General features: G+C 32.6%; 1 long non-coding RNA gene across 1 annotated transcript in view; it reads left to right on the plus strand.

The window, feature by feature from the left end:
- LOC147835457 (uncharacterized) overlaps positions 1–9,659 on the plus strand; it is a 63,840-nt gene that overhangs the window by 17,426 nt on the left and 36,755 nt on the right. The gene's annotated exons all lie outside the window — the stretch shown is intronic.

The following is a 9,659-nucleotide window of genomic DNA, read 5'->3' on the forward strand; positions in this document are numbered from 1 at the left end:
ATATATATATATATATATATATATATATATATATATATATATAAAGCTATAAATCACTCCCCCTTTTAATTTATTTCTTTTTTTCTGTGTAGAATATAGCTGAGATTTTAATTGTCATTTATAAGGGATTTATAAAGCATGAATAGTCCTCACTTTACATTAGCTCACAAAACTGCATGAAGTTGAGTTTATAAAGCATTTATTATTAGACAGAGTAACCATTACTATATGCCTGATTAATAAGATATATAAATGTTGGGTAACACTATAATAACTGCACACAATGAATTATTTATGAAACATTAGCAAATAGTTAGTTGAACGTTTGTTAAGCATTAACGCTACATTAATAGACATTAGTAAGCAGTTTATAAATTATATTTATAAATATAAATTACAAATATTATTGACTTATAAGCACAATTATAATGTGCTTAATGATTGTTTTCATACTTGGTAAATAATGCAATACTTAATTTAGTAATGAAAAATACATCAATAACAAACCAGATATTTAAAAGTAGTTGGTGTTTTTTTTTAGATAATTCAGAATGTGCAAGTAAATGATTAATAAACTATTCAAAATAACATTGATAATTCCTATTATTCAGGCATATAATAAGTTGTTTAGTATGTTAATAAATGCTTTATGAACTCAACTTCATGCAGTTTTGTGATCTAATCTAAAGCGAGGGCTATTCATGCTTTATAAATCCATTATAAATGACAATATAAGGCTCAGTTACATTATATACAGGAAAAAAATGACTATTAATTTCTACTTATTAAAAGATGCTCAAATGAAACTGTATCAAATGAAAAGTAAATCATTGCAATCTTGTCTAAATATAAAATTGCTTTACACGTAATGTATTGTTAAATTATTATATTGTTGTTTTATCAAATGATGTTGTATTTCGACACTCCTGTTATTCAGCAATGTTTAAAATTTACAGTAATTGTATTTGTTTAGGTACGATTGCAATTACTTATTGTTTATTTGATACACAGTAGGTAGTGCTGTCACCTCACAGCAAGAAGGTCGCTGGTTTGAGCCCTGGCTGGGTCAGTTGGCATTTCTGTGTAAAGTTTGCATGTTCTCCCTGTGTTGGTGTGGGTGCTCCTACATGCGGTACAGGTGAATTGGGTAGCCTAAAGTGGTCCGTAGTAATTGAGCGTGATTGAGTGTGTATGTGTATGGATGTGTCCCAGGGATGGGTTGCAGCTGGAAGGGCATCCGCTGCATAAAAACGTGCTGGATAAGTTGGTGGTTCAATCCGCTGTTGCGACCCCGGATTAATAAAGAGAGAAAACTAAAATGAAAATAAATGAATAAATGAATGATTCTGAGCTTTTAATTGTCATTTATAAGGGATTTATAAAGCATCAATATTCCTCACTTTAGATTAGATCACAAAACTGCATGAAGTTGAGTTAATAAAGCATTATTTAACATGCAGAAAAACGTATTATATGCAGGGCTCCAAACCGGTTCAAGGAACGGAAACGAAAAACAGAATCAAATGACATTTTTCAGGAACAGAAACGAAAACCGAAAAAAAAGATCAACTTTAATCGTTCTGAACAGAAATGTTTACAGTTAAACGGTTAATAATGTTATTTTATCGTTCTCTTTATTATATGAATTTGGGAGACAAAAAGCATCAATTTAAAGCATGTGAACAAATGCGACGGTGACGCTCGTTTTTATATAAACTATAAATGTCTGGCCGTGATGCGTATTTAGGCCTATGCCAGTCTATAAAAAGATAATGTAGCTTAAAACACTTTAAAATTTTAGAGAACGTAATACAGTTTGCACAACCAATGTTTGGTCTTAATAACCTGCCCATAATTAAACGTCATGCAGCCTACTTTTTGATTACTTGACCAGCGGATTAATGGCAGCACCAGTGGATAAACGAGATCTGAGCATAATGACCAGTATGTGCATAACCAATATGCAAAGTCAAGAGAGTGCACGACTCCATAGGGTAACGTAGCGCACACTTGATTATGTAATGTGTGAAATCGTGGACGCATCTCAAAGAGCAAAGCATAACTTATTAAATGCCCATGCTTAATCGGTCATCGATAAGGGTATCGGTTTTAAAGGGTTACCGACAATAAATCAATCGAGTAATCGTTAGCATCCCTAGTTTAATGAATGAATGTGTTAAATTTAATATTTATATTAAAGATGAATAAGGCAAGAATATGATAATGATACTTTTTAGATTTTTACACCTACAAAAATATCTTGTGGTAGTGCACTTGTTTAATAAAAATCTTTGTAAATAGGTTATCTGTAAAAAAACGCAATCAGAGCCAATGACATGTAGAAGTAGTGTTGCCTAAACGGCTATTAAATTTCTAATAAAATTAAAACCAAAGTATAACTCATTGCATTTTTCATTTGATAAAAATATACAGAAACAAAATAAAATCATAAGGATGCTACTTTGTAATTTATGTTAATAATAATAAAATGACATGCTTAGACTATAAGCTTAACGGCTATACGCTGCCAATAGGCCATTAAAAACAACATTTAAAACAAGTAATTTAAAATACACATCAGAACTGTAGACCTGCAGTGGGTAAACTGTATACAGGGGGTGTTGGTCAATCAATAGCCTACAGCACATAATTGAACTAATTATGATGCTAACTGTAATTTAGCTCTTAATATAGGCCTACGATATATTTTCTGGTGTTTAATTTTGCATGAGCAAATAGCAGTATAGCCTAAAGTAAATTTTTTAAAAAGATTATCATTTACCCTACCTACAGCACATGTGAGACGTGGATCTGCAGCAAATTCACTTACACATTAGGCTATATCTATTTAATTTATAACAATGTAAACTTGACTTCGCAGGCCGTTCATCTTTAAGTGCAAAAGGCATTTTTAAGTGTCCTTACTTGACTGCTGCTGCATAATGGGATGTTTCTTTACAAAACTGTAAAAGTGCGCTTTAGCATGTCAAAATGAAAGCAAACGTTCAAAAGAGTTCTGTGTTTTGTCAATTTTACTAATATTAATAATAATGGATATAATACATTTAAATATTAATTGCACTTTGCAGTGTACTAAATATTTTTATTAGGCTACAAAACTGAAAAACTATTTCATAACAATTTTCATAATTTTTATTGCTATTTCATATTATACAACATCTAAATGTAGCGCCGGGCCTGCGCTCGATACCAAGGAGTGGGGCTGTGTGTAGCACCTTTAAACAGCGTGTCAATCAATAACCAAAAGCAAGTTCATATTATAAATATGTCTTTAATGATACTTATTGAAAATTCATTTAATCTTACCCCTCGTATAGATTTTTTAGTTGCACCATTAAAAAAACAGAGCACTCTAGAGCCCTGCAATACTTTGTAATTAAATAAAGTTTTTTTTTTTTTTTTCTAGAAAACTGTTTTCGGAATATTTTGTCTATTAAACAACGCAAGAACAGAACCGAAAAAATATAAATTCTGCTTAGAGTGAACCGATTGTATTTTTTATTTATTTTTTGCCCTGATTATATGCCTGAATAGTAAATGTATAAATGTTCATTCACATAGTTTTTTAATCATTTACTCATTCTTAATGATCTTAAAAAACACCAACCATTCTTAGACAACTAGTTTGTAAATAATGCAAGACTTCATTTAGTAATGAAAAATGAATTATAAACAAAGTATGAAAACACAAAAATTGAGCACATTACACATGCTTATAAGTCAACAATAGAGCATTTAGCTGTGTTTATAAACTGCTTACTATTAATGTAGAGTTAATGCTTAACAAATGATGTCTATTTGGAGTTTTGGTGGCTTGGTTATATGATGAAGGTCTCTGTGCATTTGTGGGGTTCAGTTCTTTATAAATACATTTTTAAATATTTTTAATGTTTTTTTTTTCAAATAGTTAAAATACGACCGAAACAGAAATAGAACATACTGGTGGGTTTTAAGAGTTTACCCAAATGCACATTATATTATTAATTACTTGCCCTCATCTCACTCTAATCCCCTGAGAACTTCATTCATCTTCAGACTCAAAGAAAGATAACTTAGATAAAGTGCAAGAACTCCTCATCCTCCTTAGACAGCAAGGGATTGAAAAAATATGAAGGAGAGGAATTAATAACAGAATCTTCATTTTGAGGTGAACTAACCGTTTAATATTGTTTGCTATTGCACTTAACTAAATGTGTATACAGACATGGAAGAGTTATGTGGAAGCTTGTTATACCCAATGAGAACTGCTTTTAGACATGCAAGAGAGTTTCATGGATTTTGTGTTTACTGTTTTTTGTGTTTAAAGGTTTTGTGGAAATTATTTATAATAAATATAACATTTATTAAATCTATTCTGGACCATTTCCTGTTTGGATCTTGAGGTTCCTTCTGTATTCAAATTACATTTTTTATAAACTGACCTGCTCTTCAAATGAAAATTCTAAAGCAGTTTACTGTCAAATTACTTGATTGAGGTTTAAAATTTAATATTAGTAAGGGTGCTGATCTGATCCCCACGTTGCCTAAAAACCGGTAATGTGTGTTTAGACCTGGTCCTTACTTTGACTCAATACCGGTAATGTGTGTTTAGACCTGGTCCTTACTTTGACTCAATACCGGTAATGTGTGTTTAGACCTGGTCCTTACTTTGACTCAATACCGGTAATGTGTGTGTAGACCTGGTCCTTACTTTGACTCAATACCGGTAATGTGTGTGTAGACCTGGTCCTTACTTTGACTCAATACCGGTAATGTGTGTGTAGACCTGGTCCTTACTTTGACTCAATACCGGTAATGTGTGTGTAGACCTGGTCCTTACTTTGACTCAATACCGGTAATGTGTGTGTAGACCTGGTCCTTACTTTGACTCAATACCGGTAATGTGTGTGTAGACCTGGTCCTTACTTTGACTCAAAACCAGTAATGTGTGTGTAGAATTGGTCCCCACTTTGTCTAAAAATCGGTTGTGTATGTGGCGGACCCCACTTCTACACAAAACCTGAAATGTCCCCACAAGTGACCACTGTGTCAGGTCTAAAAAAAAATTTGCGGAATATCCAAAATCTGAAGTGATTTCATGAAATAGTTTGTGTTTTTGTGTGGCAAACTATTTTTTTTTATGTCTCTAACATCATCAGAAAGGGCGGTCCCCATTACGTAACCACCGTGACAGGTGACCCCCACAATGCACAAAAACAAGTATGTGTGTGTGTGTGTGTGTGTGTGTGTGTGTGTGTGTGTGTGCGTGTGTGTTTGCGTGTGTGTTTGTGTGTGTCATTATTTTATGCTGTTTGAAATGAAAGCTTTGGCTTACTGTGCGCCAGCCTTAAGCTCGCTGTTCCAGCCTGATCAAAGCAGATAAAAACAACTTTATAAATCTGAGAGTTCTGATTGCATGAGCCACATTTAAAGCTGTCTGAAAGATGAAAGTCTAGTGAAAAATGCTCGCAAAACATTGTGGAAAAACTGTATAGACATAACAAAACATGAATAAATATGACTCAACAAGATTACTAAAAACCTACCTGTCAAATGAAAACTAAAATGGAAAAAAGTAAAGTATTCATCAATGATTCATACCCCTGTATATGCACACTGTAAAAACATTTAGAAATAAATAAATGTATATTTATAATGCAAATATTATATATATATATATATATATATATATATATATATATATATATATATATATATATATATATATATATATACATACATACACATGCAAACCCAAAATCCTTCACACCCCAGAAATAAAAACAATTATGTCATCGAATAATGCGGGACCGGCTGCAAGCAATCATAAGCATATGATCCTCTCAAAATTAGTTCATGGATGAACTTCACATTGTATCTCCTAGGAATGAAAAATAAAACTGTATAAAGTAATTATTTAACAAGTGTGAATCAAGACCTTCTGAATGCTACAAAACCCTTGTAATACATTTTCAGCTTTTTTACAGACTTATTTCACTAGACATTATTTCTTATTTTATCTCAAACTACTAAAATGTCAATAAAAGTCACTCTGTTAAACTGTAGAGTTGAATTTTCAACATTAAATGTCGACAGAGTAGAGATCAACATCCCATAATGACATTCACAACCGCAAATAAACACAAAACGCTTGTGAACTGATTTTAATTTATTTATTAATTAATTTTTTTTAATAGTTTATCTTATAAACCATTCATACCCTAGAGATATACAAATACCGGCCACTTTATTAGGTACACCTGAGGCTACAATTCACACAGGCTCACCAAAACTGGACAATAGAAGATTGGAGAAACGTTGCCTGCTCTGATGAGTCTCCATTTCTGCTGACACATTCGCATGGTCGGGTCAGAATTTGGACTCAACCACATGAAAGCATGGATCCATCCTGCCTTATATCAGCGGTTCAGGCTGGTGGTGGTGGTGTAATGGTGTGGGGGAGATTTTCTTGGCACACTTTGGGTCCATTAGTACCAATTGAGCATCAACGCCACAGCCTACCTGAGTATTGCTGCTGACCATGTCCATCCCTTTATGAGCACAGTGTCTCCATCTTCTGATGGCTACTTCCAGCAGGATAACGCACCATGTCATAAAGCTCAATCATCTCAGACTGGTTTCTTGAACATGACAATGAGTTCACTGTACTCAAATGGCCTCCACAATTACCAGATCTCAATCCAATAGAGCACTTTTGGGATATGGTGGAACGGGAGATTGGCATCATGGACGTGCAGGCCTTAAATCTACAGCAACTGCGTGATGCTATCATGTCGATATGGAGCAAAATCTCTGAGGAATATTTCCAGTGTCTTGTTGAATCTACGCCATGAAGGATTATGGCAGTTCTGAAGGCAAAATAGGGTCCAAACTGGTACTAGTAAGGTGTACCTAATAAAGTGGCCGGTTTGTTTAAAAAAAATAGTAATGTGTCATTTAATGTAATCTCAACATCTGTCATAAACATTTGCTCATCTTTAACATAGTTGTCCATCATAACACTTAATTTGATGCCATGTTATCCTATAATAACCCTTTTGAAACCTATTCCCTTTACAATAGGGTGAGCAGTGTAAGGTGTTTCTGTGGCCCGCAGCATGACTACAAAACCTCTTTCACTTCCTAACGTTGAGCTCTGGTTCTGCAAACAGCAACAAAGGTGCATTTAAAGCACCGGCGAGGAATCAGGAATAAGTGCAGAATTATCTGACATTCATAGGTCAGTTTCAGTGAACTCTACAAACACACAGTGAGCCTTTCATTCTGAACACATGAGTGCAAATACAGGAAATCAGCACTGGAGGAGGAACAGAAAACACACAAACACACACACAAAGAGCGGAAGGAGGAAGTTACTGAGAAAAACAGCAGCGCACAAGAATCAGAAACAGGACACACATCACATACACACACACACTTTTATATATCTATATATAAACACACACATATATCATCACACCTCTGTGTTTATATACAGTATACAGCTGAACACAATGTCAGTCACCATCGTGTGAAATTAATACTTTCAGTGCTGTTTAACTGAGACTTTTGTTCAACACATTTCTAAACATAGTTTTAATAACTCATCTCTAATGTCTGATTTATTTTCTATTTGCCATGATGACAGCACATAATATTAGACTAGATATTCTTCAAGACACTAGTATTCAGCTTAAAGTGGCGTTGAAAGGCTTGACTAATATTATTAGGTAAATTAGGCATGTTAGGGTTTAGTTTTTGACAATAAGATGGTGTCAATTGACTTAATAAGATTAAATGATTATATATGGTGGCATGGTGGCTCAGTGGGTAACACAATCACCTCACAGCAAAAAGGTCAATGGTTTGAGTCCTGGTTGGGTCAGTTGGCATTTCTGTGTGGAGTTTGCATGTTCTCCCCGTATTAGCGTGGGTTTCCTCCAGGTGCTCCAGTTTCCCCTACAGTCCAAACACATGCGCTATAGGGGAATTGATGAATTATATTGGCTGTAGTGTATGAGTGTGTGTGTGAATGAGTGTGTATGGGTGTTTCCCAGTACTGAGTTGCAGCTGGAAGGGCATCCACTGTGTAAAACATATGTTAGAATAGTTGGCAGTTCATTCCGCTGAGGCAACGTCTATTAAATAAGGGACTAAACCAAAAGAAAATGAATGAATATATATATATATATATATATATATATATATATATATATATATATATATATATATATATATATATATATATATATATATATATATTTCTATTTTATTCAATTATGCAATGCAATTAACACAATTAATACTACATTAATATGCATTTATAGTTTATTCATTTATTTAAATATTATATAAACACATTTATGCCAGTTTGTTGTTAGTTTATGACATCATATTAAAATTACATACACTATAAAAAAGTAATGACAATAGTCAAGACAACAAATACTTGCAATGTTGCTTTGCTTTATTTTAATAGGTTTCAACATTTTTTTAAGTTAATTTAATATTTTTGTCACTTTGATTGATGTAAGTTGTAAAGTTAACTTAAGTAAAGTCAAGTCACGTAAAATTAAATGTAAAGTTAACTTAAGTAAAGTCAAGTAAAATTAAATGTAAAGTTAACTTAAGTAAAGTCAAGTAAAATTAAATGTAAAGTTAACTTAAGTCAAGTCAATTTAAGTAAAGTTGTCAAGTAAAGTCGTCAAGTCCAATCAAGTCAACTTAAGTAAAGTCATGTCAAGTCAACTTAAGTAAAGCAGTCAAGTAAAGTCACGTCAAGTTAACTTAAGTAAAGTAAACTGAAGTAAAGTAAATTTAAGTAAAGTAAGGTAAAGTAAAGTTAACTTAAGTAAAGTTAACTTAAGTAAAGTAAACTTAAGTAAAGTCAAGTCAATTTAAGTAAAGTTGTCAAGTCCAATCAAGTCAACTTAAGTAAATTTGTCAAATAAAGTCGTCATGTTAACTTAAGTAAAGTAGTAAAGTAAAGTCATGTCAAATCAAATTAAGTAAAGTTAACTTAAGTAAAGTCAAGTAAAGTTAACTTAAGTAAAGGAAAGTTAACTTAATCTAATTAAAGTAGTTAACTTAAGTAAAGTCATGTCAAGTCAACTTAAGTAAAGTTGTCAAGTAAAGTCAGGTCAAGTCAAGTTAACTAAAGTAAAGTAAACTTAAGCTAAGTAAAGTAAAGTCAAGTCAACTTAAGTAATGTTGTCAAGTAAAGTAAAGTTAACTTAAGTAAAGTCAACTTTAGTAAAGTCGTCAAGTTAAGTCAAGTCAAGTCAACTTAAGTAATGTTGTCAAGTAAAGTTAACTTAAGTAAAGTCAACTTTAGTAAAGTCGTCAAGTTAAGTCAAGTCAAGTCAACTTAAGTAATGTTGTCAAGTAAAGTAAAGTTAACTTAAGTAAAGTCAACTTTAGTAAAGTCGTGAAGTTAAGTCAAGTCAAGTCAACTTAAGTCAAGTCAAGTCAAGTTAATTAAAGGTGGCACAGAAGAGTATCAACTGTGTAAAACATAAGCTGGAATAGTTGGCGGTTCATTAGACTGTGGTGACCCCTGATAAATAAGGGACTAAACCAATGAAAAATTAATGAATGAATGAATAATACAATTTAACATAATATAATACAATATAATATAACAAATTAGAATATTTTAT

Source organism: Danio rerio, chromosome 9, assembly GCF_052040795.2.
Source record: "Danio rerio strain M-AB ecotype USA chromosome 9, GRCz13ab, whole genome shotgun sequence".
NCBI classification, from domain to species: Eukaryota; Metazoa; Chordata; class Actinopteri; order Cypriniformes; family Danionidae; genus Danio; species Danio rerio.